The sequence below is a fragment of the Drosophila miranda genome, chromosome 4 (assembly GCF_003369915.1).
Source record: "Drosophila miranda strain MSH22 chromosome 4, D.miranda_PacBio2.1, whole genome shotgun sequence".
Classification (NCBI taxonomy): domain Eukaryota; kingdom Metazoa; phylum Arthropoda; class Insecta; order Diptera; family Drosophilidae; genus Drosophila; species Drosophila miranda.
The window spans coordinates 12414937-12432566 of record NC_046677.1 but is presented as its reverse complement, the minus strand read 5'-3'; the positions used below and the strand labels follow the sequence as shown (position 1 = coordinate 12432566).

At 43.5% G+C, this 17630-nt stretch overlaps 1 protein-coding gene across 4 annotated transcripts in view; it reads left to right on the top strand.

Annotated features, from left to right (window-relative positions):
- LOC108161837 (AF4/FMR2 family member 4) overlaps positions 1–17630 on the top strand; it is a 97066-nt gene that overhangs the window by 70115 nt on the left and 9321 nt on the right. Inside the window, exon 3 of one of the 4 annotated variants that reach the window (XM_017296198.2) lies at positions 17376–17506. The exons of the other annotated variants lie outside the window; for them this stretch is intronic. The gene's annotated coding sequence lies outside the window, so the exon portion shown is untranslated. The remainder of the gene's footprint in view (positions 1–17375; positions 17507–17630) is intronic. 4 annotated transcript variants of the gene reach the window in all.

Genomic DNA, 17630 nt, shown 5'->3' with positions numbered 1-17630 from the left:
TCAATATGCCAGTCAGTCACTTGGCCAAAAGGAGCTGGATTAGTGGCCAAAAGGGGGGGCTGGGCGGTATGGAGTTGGTGAAATGATTTTCATATTTCGAAGAGAGCAGAGCCCTGTGCTTGTGCTTGTGTTTGTGTTTGGGTTATGCTTACACATACTAATGCGATGTAAGCACACTCGCACTCCCCAACGGAATGACTGCCCCTCCCCCCACACCACACACCATACGCCCCACGGCCCCCCAAACAGGGAATTCAAATTAATGAGGCGTGTCTCACTTATGTTACGCTCCTCTTGTCGATGCATGGAGTACTCCCTCCTACCCTCCCACCTACCACGACTCCCTCGCAATAATATTATCGTTATTGTTATTTATTATTGTTGCCTATTTGCACAGCCACGCCCCCCAGACGTATGGTTTTTTTTTAGTGGGGGCTGGGACTGGGGTAAGCCGCTTAAACAATTAGTTAATTGATTTCACTGGAAAACCACACTTGAAATATTTTACTGGATTTTACAAATTATGCACAGTGATCGCTCAGGAAAGAGCCATAAATATTTCGCAGGTCCAGTAATAGTTTCAGAGTTGTTTTCCATAGTCATATATTTTTGCGGTTGCAGATTTAATATTATTATTATTATTTTGACTAATTTCCATTTGGGCATTTCAATTTATTTCGTGGGTTTACGTGGGTTTCGGGGTGCAATTGTTATAGGGTTTTTGGTGGAATTTCCATAAAGAGGAGGCACAGAAAGAGGAGAAATTTATTAGTGGGGAGTCGGAGGATTATTAGCGGATTTATTTGATATTTAGTTAATTTGTTAGCTTAGAGCCTTAGCCATTAATTGGCTTTAAGTATGGAATGGGATACAGAAATGTTTACCATGATGTGGAATGATATCTGAATAACTCATTTGTATCTCTCCATCGGAGAATAGGTTCAAGAATACCCATAAATACCGATTCCATTGCAGGTCCCATGAAAACGGAATCGTTAACTCTTTCGAGAGTGGTTTTCTTGGCCATTTACGCTTAATACCTTTATTTATTTAGCTGCGTTTTGACACTTAATTCCTCAGCACTCCATCTCTCTGGCCAGTCGCACATTCCACTCGGCGTTCTCTCCCTCCCCCTCCCTCCCTGTCCCTCCCCCTCTTCATCATCCTCATCTGTGACTTCTTGCTGGTGCCCGGCCACCGCAAACAGTTTAACGCGATGCATCGTTTGCGTCCGTCGTCCTCGTCGTCTCCCCATCGTCTCCCCATCGTCCGCGGCTGTAATCAACTGCCACTTGATGCAAAGTCGTCGTCCTGGGGCAAGCGATGTCGGCAGTCGCATAGTGGGGAAATGTGCGATTGAAATGGGTCCGATGAAGAAGGAGGTCATAAAAGGTGTACAAAATATGTGCTCCATAAAGTAACCAATATTATGCGCAATAAAGAATAATAGATATAAAATAGAATGTGCGAAATGAACTGAAAATAAAACTCATAATCATACAAAAAATAAAAAATAAACAATTTGCTCCCTAAACTAAGACTTATTGAAATAAAAAGTTGAATTATAAATAAAAATCGCCATAAAGTACCAGAATAGAAGCATTTAAATGTATCTTAGATGGATATATGTACTATATGTAGCTAGATATCAATATGTTCCCTGATATGGGAAGGAGTTTTATTTTTTTGTTTCTTTTTACCAATCAAAACGCTTGGAGTCCGAGGCACACGTGCCGCGACATTATAATACCTGAAAAGAGCGTGATCGGAAAGCCTGTATGAACAGCTTAGGAGTGAAGAATTGGAAAACGAATTAAATTATGAGACTTCTTAGAGGATCACTCACAGAAGATATCTCTTCTTCACTTCCTAGCCTTCTATCTTTATCTCTCTATCTTTCATAGTTCCAAATTTTCAATCAATTTCGCTGATTTCTCAGGCCACTGTGCGTCTTACATTTTGTTTACGTTTGCGCTGCGTTCACATTGAAAGCTACGCGGTTCTTTATTTATGGCCATCAATATTTTATGACGCGCAACGCGCATGAAAAACCAAAGAAAACGAGGAAGGGAACGAGTGTAATGGGAAGGGTACGGGGAAGTAAATGCTTGGACAGCAGGAGTACGCAGATATATATCCTAGGGGGTGCCCCTCCCCTCCAAGAGCAGAAAGAGCAGCAGCACTTAAAGCATAAACACAATTAAGAGAGGAAAAGACAGGGCTTAGAGACAAAAGTTCTCTTGCGAATTGGGGAAATGCGCGAAAATTCCAAATAGTGGACTTTTCCAGCGACCCTCGTGGACTGGAGGCCATGTGTGAGGCTGATAGCAAAGCCAGAAGCTAATCTCCGTCCCAGAAGCGACACTCCAGACCGACCTCTCCCTCTCCCGCTCTCTCCAAGAGTGAGAGTTGACTTAATTAATATTTATAAGAAGTACAAGTAGAAGCAGAAAGCAAAGGGAACAGCGCAAAAAGAGAGTTACAGCAAAATGTATTCGCTTCTGTTCTTCTTTCACTTCGGCGGCACACATTTCCCTCTCAAAAAGAAACCAATTAGAGAGGCCCACGTGAAGGCGACACGTGACTTGAGTGCTTGATTATTTTGTTTTTATTTTTATTATTTTAGTACTCGATTTGTTGTTTAATCTAAATAAAAGTGAATACATTATTATTAATGTTTTACATTAGAAAAAAAGTCTTTAATCCTCGATACTTTCGATATATATCGAAATGCCTATGAGTAAAAGAAACCACTGATAAGCGATTAAGAATGTTCGAGACCAGGTGTTCAAGTAGCCAAAGCGACTTAATTGCTTCACTCTGGCTATAATAATAAACCGATCGGTATGTTTTTCTGCTAACAAGTAGATATTATCATTCTCTATGTTTCTACGTTTACAGACTTCCTCTATCCTCAAAAAAAATCATTCATTTCGAATGTGTGCGGAGGAGGAGGTGCGTGCGGAAAGATAGTTTTGCGGCAAAAACTGTGTTGCAACACACCAGTGCTGCTGTCGTCTCCTCGTCGACTTTTATATGACAATTAACCGACTAGGAGAAGATCTATTAGCCAACAGCACTCTGTTGTTTGTTTGTTTTTCCTTCTTTATTGCTGATGCCGCCTTTTATGGCTTTCCTCTTGAAAATGGGGAAAATGGGGGAAACGGGAAAATTAAATAAACAAAATAATTGCACAAAAACTGAGCCAAAAGGAAGTACATTCAGACAATGGCAAATGTTTAGCATAATTTATGCGGAAATATTAAAAATAATGACACAAAAATGAGTATGGGATGAAGCGAAGGATTGAAGAAATTCAGAGAGAAAAGAAAGAGAGAATGAATGACTGGAGGCAGCCGGAAATACGAATAGCTACTGTTGGTTTTGGGGCCTGTGGGGATCTGAATAGAATAGAATATAATAGAGAGGAATAAATGTAGTTTTGGGGCCAAAAAAAAATAAAACTATTCCTTGGCATATTTTGTCTCTTGATAGAAAGCGTAAAAGTATCAAAGCATCGATATTTCTGGTGTTTTTGATGAAAGGTCCATCAGCATTACCCAGTTTTAGTATTCTTTAAAATATATTCATTTAAAAGCAGCAAAAACGTGTATTTTGTTTTTGCATTCTCGGTCCCGAGAGCACAGATTGCCTGAACAAACGGCGTGCACTTTGTTATTGGATTCTCTTTGTCATTTTTCGCTTTTCTGGCGAAGAATAAATCACGAAGCAATAGCCGTAGGATTTTCAATAAATTTCTTTGCCGTTAACATGAATCCCAAATCTCCTGAAACACTCTTACAAAAAGCGCAATGAGCTATTAAAAAAACAAAGAAAAATGCAAAATAAAACTAACCAAAAAAAGAAAAACAAAAAACACAGAACAAAGGCAAACAAAACGGAGAGAGAGGACACAGACACAGACACAGGCTCATGCCGGGGTGCAAGGATCACGCACGCAAACCGACATAAAATGCATTATTTCATTTAGTCCTTTGGGTGGCCGATGGTCAGGGAGCGGGGAGTGGGGAGCAGGACTGTGCCATTGTTTGGCCTCTGCCCCGCCCCAGAATTGTTCTATTGCCATTTTTGGGATTTTTGCATCGCTTTGCGTTTTACGCTTAATTATCGTTTGTTGTATTTTCTGTACAAACGAGAGCCCAGTGTGGGGTCGCCAGGGCACCGACCACAAGCCATCCGCATGAACCCGCCCCTCCCCTCCCCTCCCCTGCCTATTGTGCGGCTCTCTCATGTGTGGAAATTGCTGTCCATATCGCACATGTCCCTCAGTGGCGCTGTGTGTTGGAGATGGCCCAGCCACATTCGTGTCCACATTCTGACGGCTTGTGCCCATCTCTAGGGTGCGTCTAGGCCGCTTAAAACGTTCGCATAACTTTGTTTTTAATGTAACCTTGTTAGCAGTGTGCGTGGCAGCACCACAGACCCCACCGTCCCCCCCCCCCCCCCCCCCTACCTCCTCTCTGTTGGCCAACAGGTCGATGTCGTTGGCTTAAAATTGCATTAGCCACCAATAAAAGGATCCATTTCTGTCTGGGTTCAACGCAGCACAACAACCGAACAACTGAACAACTGAATGGGGGATGGGAGATGGGGGGACGGGGTACTGGGGATGGAAACGATACGTACAATAGATTGAAAAGAGTGGCAGTGGCAGCATTTTCAGCGAATTTACTCTACATTTTTGTTGTCTTGTTAGCAATAATTTGTGTTTGATTTGTTTAGCGAAAATTTCCATTAAAATTAGTTGTAGAATAATACTATATATGTACTCGTTTAGGTGCGAGTATACATTGCTTATAGACTGATAAGGGGCACACACTCTCTAACTGTATCTGTAGCCGTGCCCGTATCTGTATCTGTATCTGTCTGTGCTGTCAGGGTTAGTCTTATCATTTCAGCTACTTGATGGGGCCTCCCTTTGGTCTCCCCAAACAAAAGAGAGAGAGACAGAGAGAGAGCGCAAGCACATGTTGCAAAAATAAGTGTGGAAAAAATACAATAAATTACGGGAGATAAACGAGAGAGGAACGGAATATGGTGGAAAGACAGAACCGATAGAGCGGCAGAGAGAGATGTGGTTTTTCGGTTTGCTTTTCGTATCGTTTTCTTGTCTATTTTCTTTTCTGTATTTCGCATTATTTTGCTAATAGATTTTTTTGGTTGGCTTTTGCTATTGCATTGCCCAATAAACATTAGATATAATCCCCCAACAGCTTAATTTCGGAATTTTCAATTATTTTCAACATATGTATATTTAATATTCTTTATTGGTAAAAGTCCAATTCTGTAATTGAATCTTTTTGAGAATTCCTAAAGAAACTCAATAATTCTGTAATGGGAAATCTATAAATGTTTTTTCCAGTCGATTCCTAGGGTCAACAGGAAATACTATATCTTCGCTTTCGACAAGATATATCACAACCGATTAACGATCTCGGTGGTGACGCTGCTAGTGACGCCCGACAGTCGCTTCTGTTTCGTGCCCAGGGGCTCCAGTTGTTCACAGCACCTGGTCCTGGCTTACCCTGTGTTTTGTGCCTACCAATTATACACCTTCTTTACTGGAACTTTATCAACCAGTGTCGTCGCTGTAGTAAATTGTATATGAGAACATCTGGAACATCTAAGAGCTCTGCATGAACCGATTCGATGGCACCAGGCTCCACCTCTCGGTATTCGGTTTATCCGGTCACTTGGGCAGTGCTTCTCAGTTGTCTCATTCCTTCAATACACTCAGCCATATCGTATCTGAAAATTCTCTGCTCTGTTCGCACTCGTTTAATGTGATTTTGGGAGTTCGAACGGAACGAATGTAACTGAGGAAATGATTCGTAGTGATTCGAAACTTTCCGAGTAAATTTGATTTATATGAATCCTGCTTTCAATCATTTTTAGACTTTACTACTTTATAATATGATGACTGCAAACCAACAAGGACTTTTTCCAATTGAATCTTATTGATTCTACAAGTTCCAATTATGGGTATGGGGGAATGCCACATGTCAAGTGTTACCACTTAAAATTGAGATATAAAGCCCATTAAAATTGTTTACTTCTGAGCCGTTTTTTCCCCAATTGTTTAACATTAACTTTTTGTCTGATTTTTTCCCTTTCTTTTGTGCTTTTACGTATGTTTCTGGCTGTTGTGTTGTGTGTTTCTCTGTTTCTCTCCCTCTCTCTGTGTGGAGTACTGTAGCAAGTTGTTTTTGTAGCACTTCGTCTTTCCTCACGTTTTTGTGATTTTTCACAATTTAATTGAAATTAATTGATTAATGCTGGAAACGTTTTTATTGCCTTCTGTCTTTCCATTCCGTTCCGTACTGCTGTTCTGTTGTTCGAACATTTTCCGACTTGTTGAAAGTTTTCTCCCAGTTTACTCCCCCCCTGGCTATAGTTTTTCCCTTAACAAATTGCGCGATAATTTATTATGGAACCGTTATGCCATGCCACACACAAGGCACCCAGAGACCGAGACCCAAGGAGACTTCATCAGTTTTGTAATTATCTCAGTTTTCCCCTCCCCACTATTCCCCCATTTTCTCACTCTTTAAAGATAAATTAGCTGCGCTTATATTTTGACAGCTGTGCCGCGATTTGCGGTCAAGTTGAGCTGCGAAAATTTGTGGAAATTTGTGGAAATTCCCCACTTTTATGGCAGAATAAATGTACTTCAACTTTTGTAATGAAAATCACATTCAAAATGAATGCACATCCCTATAAAGGGTGCTCTCGGGGGTGCTCTCACAGGACAGGTCGCCGAAACCGAACACTTCTGTACCTGACATATCGAAGTGACTGTGGTCCTTGTGCATAACTAAATAGTTTTCATTAAGTTAATTGATTTGCCCGTAAGCCCGTCGCCAGATAAAACAAACTTCAGGCTTGGGCCGTCGCCCGGCCAAGGACTCAGAGAGGATGGAATGCGGAGCGAAGGGAGTGCGAAGGAGAAGGAATAAAGGAAGAGTCTTGCTGTTGAATTTAAAGAATATTTCCGTAAACTACTTCAAATTACCCTTTGAAAAGGCTGTACATCTGAAGTACCTACCTTAAAGGCTCTATATATTCCTTATGGGCATCGAAAAGTGATATAAACTATCTGAAACTTGGCCACAAAATGAAGTTTTATGAAGAGCCATGAAAGCACGTATACGGTATGCCACAAATCGCTTAGATCCATCAATACACCCGCCCCGCAAAGATGGCAACAAAAAATACAATTTAAGGACCCACGACAACTTTAATGGCCAAAGGGCAAAAACGCGACGGCCGGTTTATAGACAGAGCGGGAGAGAGAGATGAGTAGGAGATGATAAACACAGTTATATGTATGTATAAGAGTTCACAAAGAGAGTTCGTTCGAGAGAGAGAGAGAGACACTCGCACACATGTTGCCAAACGCAGCAAAAATAGCTGCTGGGCTAGGAGGGGGGGGAGGCATGGCAATGGATGAGCAGGAGTGGGGAAGAAGGGTAAGGGCAGTGGATGGTCGGACAGTCGGTCGGTCGGTCGGTCGGTCGCATGGCACGAGTAAGTTGTCAAAAACAGCAGCAGCGGCGGCAGCGGCGGCAAACCCAAAGCGCCAAAAAATGTTACCCCAACTATCAAAGTGAAACTTTTCTGTGAAGGGTACACGGGAATCGGGAATCAGACGGAGAGAGGGCGGCGGGGTGAAACGTAGCGAAATGTTATAATGTAGATTATACACACACACACACACACGCGCACACAGTCATCCATGAAGCGAAAGAGGAAAACGCAACTAGGAAGAAAGAAAAAAACTAGATAAGGCGAAAAGAGTACATCTGTACGGACACCCTCAATACCCTCTAATTGATGTGTTCCTAGCGCTACTTGTAAATTTGTCTTATGTTTAGTGCACAAAGAATACCAACTGATGTTGCAAAGAGAGAGGCAAAGAATTTAATTGAAATATTTAATATTCTTAAAAGGTATTTTGTTCGCGGAGCATTGCTCTCCGAGGAATGGGCACTGGGAACACACACTAGAAACTGTTTGTTTGTACTCGTATGTTTTGGCTGGGGAAAGAGCAAAGCAGAGCAGAGCAGGCCAGAGAAAAAGCCGTAGATAAAAGAATAAAACTCCAAACTAAAGTTTAGATACATTTATTTCAAAATGTAGTCACGGCAGCCGGGCGGGAGGCATCACTGCCGTTAAATCACTATCTCTCCCTCTCTCTCACTGAGCCGCTTACAGTTGGACAACAACTGGGCGCACACATTGGCAATTAATATGTAGTAGTCGTACACCAGCAGTGGCTGTCGAACTGTAGGCATGTCACCCACAGCGGCTGAATGGAAATGGAACAGCAACAGCAACAACAACAACAACGACAAAGTGTTGCTGCAAACAGCTGCAACAATTATTGCCAGACCGCAAAAGTTTTCTCTCTTTTGATGAATGCTGTTCTTGCTGTTGTTGTTGTACTTGCAACAGTGCAATTTCCATTTAAACTGTTATTATTATTTTGTTTTCTGTTTCTGTACATTTCAGTTGAACAATCTGGCTTCCGATTCGTTCTTGTTTTAACCTGAACCGAAGGCAATGGAATACCACTTGAAAGGGTTAGAGTGCGGGAAGTGGGAGGCGCATGCCACCCTGTGGCAGAGTTTCAACTTATTGCAAATTGCTCGTTCGCAACCAGATATTCTGCTGTAAAAGTTGTGTATTTTTGTGACAACATTGAAAGATAGGAAGTACAGCGACAACAATGTTGCAGGGAGTATAAAATTTGTTGCTAGCATTGGAAAATGTTGCAAATATTGAGTGGATCATAAGATGCCTACTGTAAATAAATATGCGTTCCACTGGGGCGATTCCTTCCTCATTCCACGTTTGTTCACTAATCCAACAGCAAAACTATTTCCTTAAGCAAATAAACATTGGGGAAACCCCATGGAGGCCACTGAGCTTTTTCAGAGGCGTAACTCGATTGATTCAAATGATCACAGCAACAACAAGATTTCGATAAAGTCTTTATTTGTTTTCGTTTCGAATTGCAATACTATGGAGGGCCGACGGAACTTGCGCTTGCGATGACGATCGCTATGCAGACGAGCCTCCCTCGGAGCTTTCGTCGGTGACGAACGACGAGAAAAGAGGGATGCAGCGATTAAGAGCGTAGGCAAGAGAACAACAACAATAAGCTGCGCTCGGCTTAGAGATCTGTTCTCTAGAATGCTTGGCAGGCGCTGAGCCGAACAGTCACTTTAGTATTGAAATCTTTTCATGGGTATTTCTTTGGTTTGCTTTAAAGTGTTTCCGATTTGCAATTATTTATTTAGTAGCGTTTTAACAGTTATTCAATCGATTTGCAGCCAAAAATAGTACATTTCCTGCAGGAAAATGCACACAGAAATAAATGTTAAACTTTTTCAATGTGGCTAAGCAGCTTGGTCACGGCCGGAGAGGGAGATATGTAGTTGTAAAGAGACAGAGAGAGAGAGAGAAATATTCTCCAGAGAATGGACTCTTAGTCCAAGGTTGGAGGTTGATGTTTAATGCCAAACGACTTCAAAGTCGGTTCTGGTCCTTAAAATGATTATTTTATGAATTGGCTGGCACTTCATCAAGGCAAGAGCCCGAAAGTCCGTGGCAGAGCGGCCGGAATAGCGGTGGTTAACCGCAGAATGCACACCGCACACTCACACACACATTCAACACATAACTCTCAAGGACACTCTCTGAGCGCCACTTGTGGGGGCCTCCCGTTTTAAAGTTGCCCTCAAATATTCAGCCTGGCAATTTGGGGCAGGCCCAGGGATTTGCAATTTCTCTAAGAAGATCCTTGGATGAAGAAAGGAGGTGGACTTTTCTTTGGTGGGTGGGGGATTAAACTGCAGCAAATGTTATGCAATTTTATTAATGGAATTTTTATGTGATGCACTTGCTCATCTTTACCTCTTTTTTCTCTGTCCCTCTCTCTCTCTCTCCATCTCTCTCTCTCTTTCTGCCTCGTTAAATGTTGGGATTTTGTTGCCGCAAAATGAGCAAAGCACGGAGCTCAGAAAGGGCGGGGAAAAGCTTAAAGAAGGCCAAGAATAAAGAGTAACCGAAATAAAACTGAGCAAAAAAAATGTGCGCTACATTTTCGACCCACCCTTTCCCCTCCCCCCCCCCCCCCCCACTTTCTTGTGGCAAAGTTTGGCGGCAGCAACAACAAAGCTGAGTAACCCACATCAATTTAAGTTAAATCCCAAAAACTATTATCATTTTAATCAAATCAAGCCGCAGGACAACAGCAACAGGAAGCTCCACAGCAATTCACCCAGGAATAGGGCGGAAAAGCAGCGATGTTGGGGCACGGCAAGAGGGTGAAAACCGAGAAAAGAAATACACACAAAAAAAACCTAAGAAAGGAAAGGGAGAAAGGGGACAACTTCGAACGGAAAAGCCAGCCGATGGAATACACTTTTACTTTTCATTGAAAGATTTCCGATTTCCTGTTCCACACGGGGCTTTCCGTCGCTCAACCGCTGGAATATCTTTAATCCGAAATCTGGGACCGATAAGACTATTGTGGGAAGAAATAAGAAAGAGCCTCAGAGATCCTCAGCGACGATCTCTCAAGAGAGCAGAGAAGGATCTAGCCCGATCCCAGGCTAGAGATGGCAGTCTTTGGGTGCCTTGAGGCGTGTGCGTGCTCACCGAGCACTCGAAGCACTCGGAAAGGGTATAAGAAATCACAAGGAAATGAGAGAAGAGAGAAAATGGTGAAGCCAGAGGGGAATAAGAATGGGACACAAACAGAAATGACCAAAGCAGCAAGTCAGCAGAGGAGACCAGAGACCATATACCCTGATTCCGATGGAAGCCAGGAGCTCTGGAAGGACTTAACTAGGTGCTGGAGAGGGGCGGCAGGAATGTGCCAGGACGACGATGACGACGAGGACGTCTCGTTAAAAGCAAACGCCAGGTGGGAACAAAACGTAAAAAGAGGAGAAGCAGGACGAGGGGCAGGGGCAGGGGCAGGGGCAGGGGCAGGACGCAATGCAGTTTCTGGTCCCCCGGACGGGGGCTGTCGTAGGGTAGCATACTTTACGGCGGCGTCGCTGTTAATGAAGCAGGAAATATGCGTCAGCATCAATATGTAGGCAGGACGAAGCGGCGCGACGGAGAGGAACCTCTCTAGATGATGGTCTGTGGTCGGGGCTTGTGTTTGAAAGCAAGTTGAAAGCTGGACAAGTCAAGGTGCCAAGTGGCGCCGCAGAAGCTGCCACAGATAAGCGTTGCATGTGCAAATTATGGACGATCTAGATAGAGGGACGCGCAGAGTGCCGGCTGAGGCAGCAGCCGGAGTCTGCCTCATCTATCAAATGGGTATGCATATGAAATTGATTGGGGAAGCTGCAGGAGCAGAAGCCAGGAGGGTTCCTTCCAATTTAAGGCAAATTTCCTATAACTTAAACACATCCGAACCCCCCCCAGCATCGCTGGGAAACAAATCACAATCCATTCAAAGACAGTTGCCGGAGTACCCCCATTCATGTGCAGTCCTTTCTTTTTATACGTCCTACCATACACGTACTCATCTCTCTGTCTGTTGAATTAATTAATTAGTTTTTGCTACCACTGTTTCAGCTTTCAAAGCATTTAGTTTGTCAACTTCTCAAGCCTCTGCCGCTGTCTCTGCCTCTGTCGCTGCCACTGTCGTTGTCTTTCTTCAGAGCCCCTCCAATCCTCTTCAAAGCAGAATACAAAAAATTGTTTGTACATTGCATAATGAATGAGATTTGCCAAGAAAATTGACCACAAATTGCACATCCCACATGCCACAGACAAAAGTGTACGGCCAGTCAATAGCAACCACAAAAATCCAAGGAAAATGCTGCACAAAATTGCAGTCAGCAAATATACACATCTGTCGAAATGTAAAGCCTTGAAACATTTAATTGACTAAACGAAAAATCGAACTCAATTGTATTGACGAAAAGGCTTAATCGTTTCAAGTTTTTCCGACTTTGGTTTCTGGCCAAAAAAGCAGGCAGCAAAATGGCCTTGAGGCCGAAAGGAGAGTTTAAACAAATAATATAAAAAAACAACATACATGTCTCGTGCATGACGGGGCTGCCCCTGCCCACTGCTGGCCTAAAGCAAATTCTAAACCCCACCTAACTGATTGATTTTACACTCAACTCCACTTGTAAACTGCTCAAATTAATTAAATAAATTTCAACTGGAGAACCCGACCAGACACACACAATCCGCCTCTTTCTCGGCAGGTGGAAGACCTTAAAGATATAAATTAACCCACAGCCCCCCCTAAAACAAGTCCAAGTCAGAGAGTCAGAGTCGGAGTTGAAGTTGAGTTTGAGGCGCTTTTGCTGAAAGAAAGTTTAATGAGTGCCATAAAATTTGTTGACTCTGCAGCCACACACACACACCCACACACACACACACACAAAATTACAGCGAGTATGTCCTGTACTATCCTGTATCCAAAGGGGGTAGGGGGTGTTTGCAGGATGAACACCGAACACTGAAGACTGAAGGCGACTGTGGCTATGGTCGTTAGTCTATGGCGCCCATTTGATAATAAATCCTGTCCAACACACACATAGACACACAGTCGCACTCGAGGCAGGGGCGGAGGCAGAGCCAGAGGCAGAGGAGCAGACCAGAGTGGGGCTTTGTTTATGCACTGTCCAACAAAATGGGGATTCTTTATACCCCATCCAGCTCCTGCTGCTGTTGCTGCCTTCTTTAGCGCTTCTTCTTTTAATTTACCTAGAATACTGAGGTATATTCCGGCATGTACCCTCAATGAATGTCGCATATGACAAAATAAAGGGTCGATTTGGCAGAAATATACATATTCCAGAGTCGACCTAGTTCCTCTTGGCGTTGATCTCGCTTATCACAGAAATCGAGAGCGTTTACCTCGCTGATATCGCACTAAAACATCGATAATATCGGCTATCGCACAAGAGTATCGGTAAGGGTGTCGGTTAAGGGTACTATGGGATGGGTTAGGGTCCTTAGATAAGAGGGGATTTCCTTAAAACAAATAAGGACACAAACTACGCTGCAAAGTAGTCCGTTATTCCTTTGATTCGTATTCGTTGAGAGCGAGAGAGAGACGTCTCAGCCGATTGTCTAGAGAGAGGAATTGCTGGGAGAGATAAAGAGAGCAAAAGGATGAATATTGCTTGAGAGGAGCACGATATCAAGAGATATCGATTTCTTGCAAAAGAAAGGGCAATATCCAAAAGGAGACACTTGCTTACATATCTGATGTGCACACTTCTGCCGAAGGGTATTCTCTAATCGGCTATGCTGTGTTTCAAAGACGACAGCACCTCCTCCTTCCTCTGATTTTACACCTCTCTGCTGGGCGGCGGCGGCGGCGGCGGCGGCGGCGGCTTAGCGGTAGTTTCCATTGGGGAGTTAAGTAGACTTTTGTGTTATAAATTAGGCGTGTGCCAATGCGTTTGTGTGTGTGCAGTGACTGCCTTTTGCTAGCCCCCCCCCACCAACACCCCCCAAACCGCCTGATCTTTCTCTCTGTCTCTGTCTCTGTCTCTATATATCTATATCCATCTACAACATATCTATCTTCCGTCTCTACTGCTTGCTTGTGGCTGTGGGGGGCTGTGTCTCTATATCCCTCTGCTCTCTGGTAGTTGGTCTAAATATGCATATGAATATGAAATTAGTCGCATGTGTTCGTTCTGGCTTGGCTTTCATCCTGCAGCCGCCCCACTGCACTGTCTGGGCCTCGGCACCCCTGAATTGAATTGAATTTTCTATGCCAAGAGCTTGTGTGTTTCTTGTGTCTTGTGTCTTGTGTGTGGGTGTGGGGTCGGGGCTGTACCCGGGGTGTTCTCTGTAAAAGGGATTCCATGCGTAATTTAATGTTTGTGCATGTTGTTAAATGATTCATGGCGACCTGCTCCTGCTCCTGCTCCTGCTGCAGCTCTCTTTGAAGTGACCCTGATTGGCATTAGGCATAACCAAAGCAGAAACTACTATTCTTGTTAAGTTCAACGCTTAATTTTCATGATCGTTTATTAAATGTATCGCTGCCGTGATTAGATTCCCTCCTTTTGTTCTTGTTTCCACTGGAGATACGTTGGAGATTCCCCTGGCTAAGAGACTGCAACGTGAGAATTCTCTAAATAGTTAAAGGGTAGTCTATATATATCCTATTGCACAGTTTTCCCTCCATTGCGCTCTCTCGCCCTTATGTTCTCGCACTCTCAAAAGAGTAACGGACTGTCTTTCCCACTGCTTCTGAGGAAGGAAGAAAGGTAGCTACTGAACCGACCACCGTATCGGCTTCGTTTTGTAAATCTCCGCGACACATACGATATATTTTTGTTCCAAAAGTTTCTCCAATAAATATAACCTTTTTGCAGCTCCACTCCTCGATTGACACATGCAATTTACAAACTTTCTCTGGACTTTTCTTAACATGGAATATATGTGTTGTACTTCTTGCAAATCTCAAAAAGTCCCCCGAAAGCGATTTAAATGTTAATAGAGAAGCGAACCCCGAAAGAAAACAAACAAAACACAAACAAAAAAAAATGGATTTACAACGTCGCGAATTTTGCTAAACTCTTGCACGGTAGAAAGGGCTTCAACAGGATAGGGAGTGGGTGCTGGAGCGGGTACTCAATGTGGGAGAGGACTGGCTGGGCGGCTGCCATTCCCCAGAACATATTTGCATAAAATTCATAACATATGCCCCGACACAGGCCTCCGACTCTGGCCCCTGGTTCTGGGTCTGAGTGTGTTGCCCAAAGTCACGGCCTGGTCTGTGGGTCCTCCTGGTTCCTGTTCTGCTATCAGCGCCCGTAAGTAGGCAACGAACGGTAAACAACTCCGCTCACGTCTCTGCTGCTCCTGCTGCTCCTGCTGCTCCACGCCTTCGCCAGTCGTTTCGGTCTCATCATCATATTTGCTGTAAAAAGAAAGCAAAGTAAATAAATAGACATGTGTGAAAAAGCCGATGAAAACAGTTGGATAACGAGGGAGGGGAAGGGAACGGCACGAGAGAGTCAACAGGGGAAAAAAAACCGACAAAAATTGCAAAAAGAAAATTGAAAATGCTTCAGGGGCTACAACAACAGCAACAACGATGGCCAATGCAAGTTTTCCTGAGCTCTTTTAATATTTTGTTACCCCATAAGCCGTCGAGGAGGAGCTTGTCGAGGGGAGGGGCCGAAGTTCCGTTGGGTTATGTGTGCGCGATATATGCCAACTTTTTTTCGGGGCTAAACTATGGAGAATATTCTTAATTAAGCTACAGCCCCTGGGGCGTTAAAATGTTTGGCAGGTGAAACATTCTGCTGGCTAGAGATTATTTTGTGAGGCGTTTGACATACTTTTCCCCAGCCCTAATATCTCTCGGGCCCCTTCAACTATGGAGTGTCAAATACAGTCCAAAGAATGATCTGGAAATGCATTGGATGTAAGGCGATATTTTCAGGAAACCTTTGATTCCCACCAATTCCAATCGGGCCTCTTCGCTTGAATGTTGTGCGGCGGAGTCCACCGAGTTGTTCAGTCAATTTCCTTTGAGCCCATTCGTGGCTCAGATCCGATATCTTCCGATTCCCTGCTCAAGCCCAATACCCATTCTGTTCCCTGCAAAACATTCTAAAAATCATTGCCAATTATATATTTATAAATGGCATTGCATTGAAAATTCAATCCCCAGGACAAAACCGAAAGTCAAACTGCAAAATGCAAATAAACAAAAAGCCAAAACACAAACGGGCCCACACAGAGACGGCAGACAAAAGACAAATTATTGTAGCTTTAGATTAAATGGACGCACATTAAAGCACTCACACGCACACACACACGCACACAGGGTGGGGGGAGGTGTGGGTGTGGGTGTGGCAGTGGGTGGCCTGGCTGCCACATATATAAATTAAGCAATAGCCTGAAACCGAAAAGGCGGCCCGAACAGCAGCAGAACTGAAACTTTGTCAAGCTTTTTCTCCGGCTGAGTCTCCTCCACTCCCACTTCCACTTCCACTTCCATTTTATTTGTGCTCCCCTTTTTCGGTGACGTGCATAAACTATTTGTGAGCACTGTGCATGGACTGGGGGTTGGGGGGTGGCAGGAAAATTCTACCGAAATAAAATAATTAAACGGTTGTTGTCTCTCCTCTGACTCTGGATCCGGCTCTGGCTCTGGCTCTGGCTCCGGCGCTCTCCTTCAGTTGAGATGTTAACAAAATTTATAAGACAAATAAATTTTAGCAGCAGCAAAAACAGAAAAAATAACACCCAAAGGCAGCAGATTTGTGGCTCGTTCATTTTGTCTCCCTTTCTCACTCTCTATCCTTCGTTGGGAGTAAAAATACCAACAAAAAAAAGGGTCAAATTTGTGCGTCTGTCGTTTGCAGTGGATCCTGTCCGGTTCTGTCCTGTGACCAGAAAATTAATTTAACTGACACGTTTTTCATTCAGAAATGAAAAGTACATTTTGTCATAAATAAAATTCTGAGCTGCATTTATCATGGAACGGGGGTTCGGGGGTTTGGGGGTTTCGGGGTGGCTGAGCAGGGAAGAGCACCCCCTTCGAGTGGCTCAGAAAGGTCGACGTTGTAACTTTTGATGTACCCCACAAAAAAAAAAGGGGAATTTAATAAATACGAGTATTATCTGCAAGTACTGTTTAAGGAAGTCTGAAAGACTTCTGTGTTCACTCTCGGGTTCTAGTTATGCTTCAACAACTGTTTACATTTCCACTAAAACTATCCAGATCTGCTGTCCCTAAAGGACTTTTGCCATCCATTTTTGGGCTCCTGTTCAGCAGAGCAATCGCATCTCACGTGTGTGTGCTTCAAGTTGCAAATTTTCCATAAGAATACGCCCAAAAGGACATCGTTGTGCTCTGACAGTCTCGGGTGAAGTGAATCTAAGCGCTGCACTCCAAGGGCCAGCCAAGCAGACGCCGCCGCAGCTCCTCTCAGTTCTGTTCTTCTGAGTTCTTGGCCGACGACTGCCGCCGAGATGTGTGTCGCCCAGCCATGTGTGGGTGCCATGTGTGGTACCTTTTGCATAATGATAAGCCGTGTGACAGTCACCTCTGACATAAAAAAGTACCCAGTAATCGTATAGACACCGGGGTACATATTATTGGTAGAATCTCCCAAGGATACCTTAGATACTTTGTTATAGAGATAATCATAGCCGCTTGGGCAAGAATCAATACGAACATATTATATTTGTGTCCATAATAGGGAAAACATAAGTCACCAAGTCTATGTAGGGGAGGGGTATCGTGTAGTCGACTATTTTGTGCCGTTTCTTACTTGATTTCTGAGATTCGCTCGAAAGTATGCAACTAATTTTGTGTTTTTCTGCTCTGCTTTCAGGTACTGCAACTTACACTTTTTTACCAACACAGTCACACACTCTTACCCTGAAAAACACACACAGGCAGACATACTCAAGCAATAAAAGACTCCAATCAGATGTAACCGTAGAACTGTAGAGCTATAAAACTGTAAGAACCCAAAGAAAACACGATCAAAATTCCTTAGGAAACAAATCAAATCAGCATTTACAAAGAATAAGTCTGTTCAAGAGAAATCAATTGAAAAGACATTGAGTCAAAAAGATATACATAT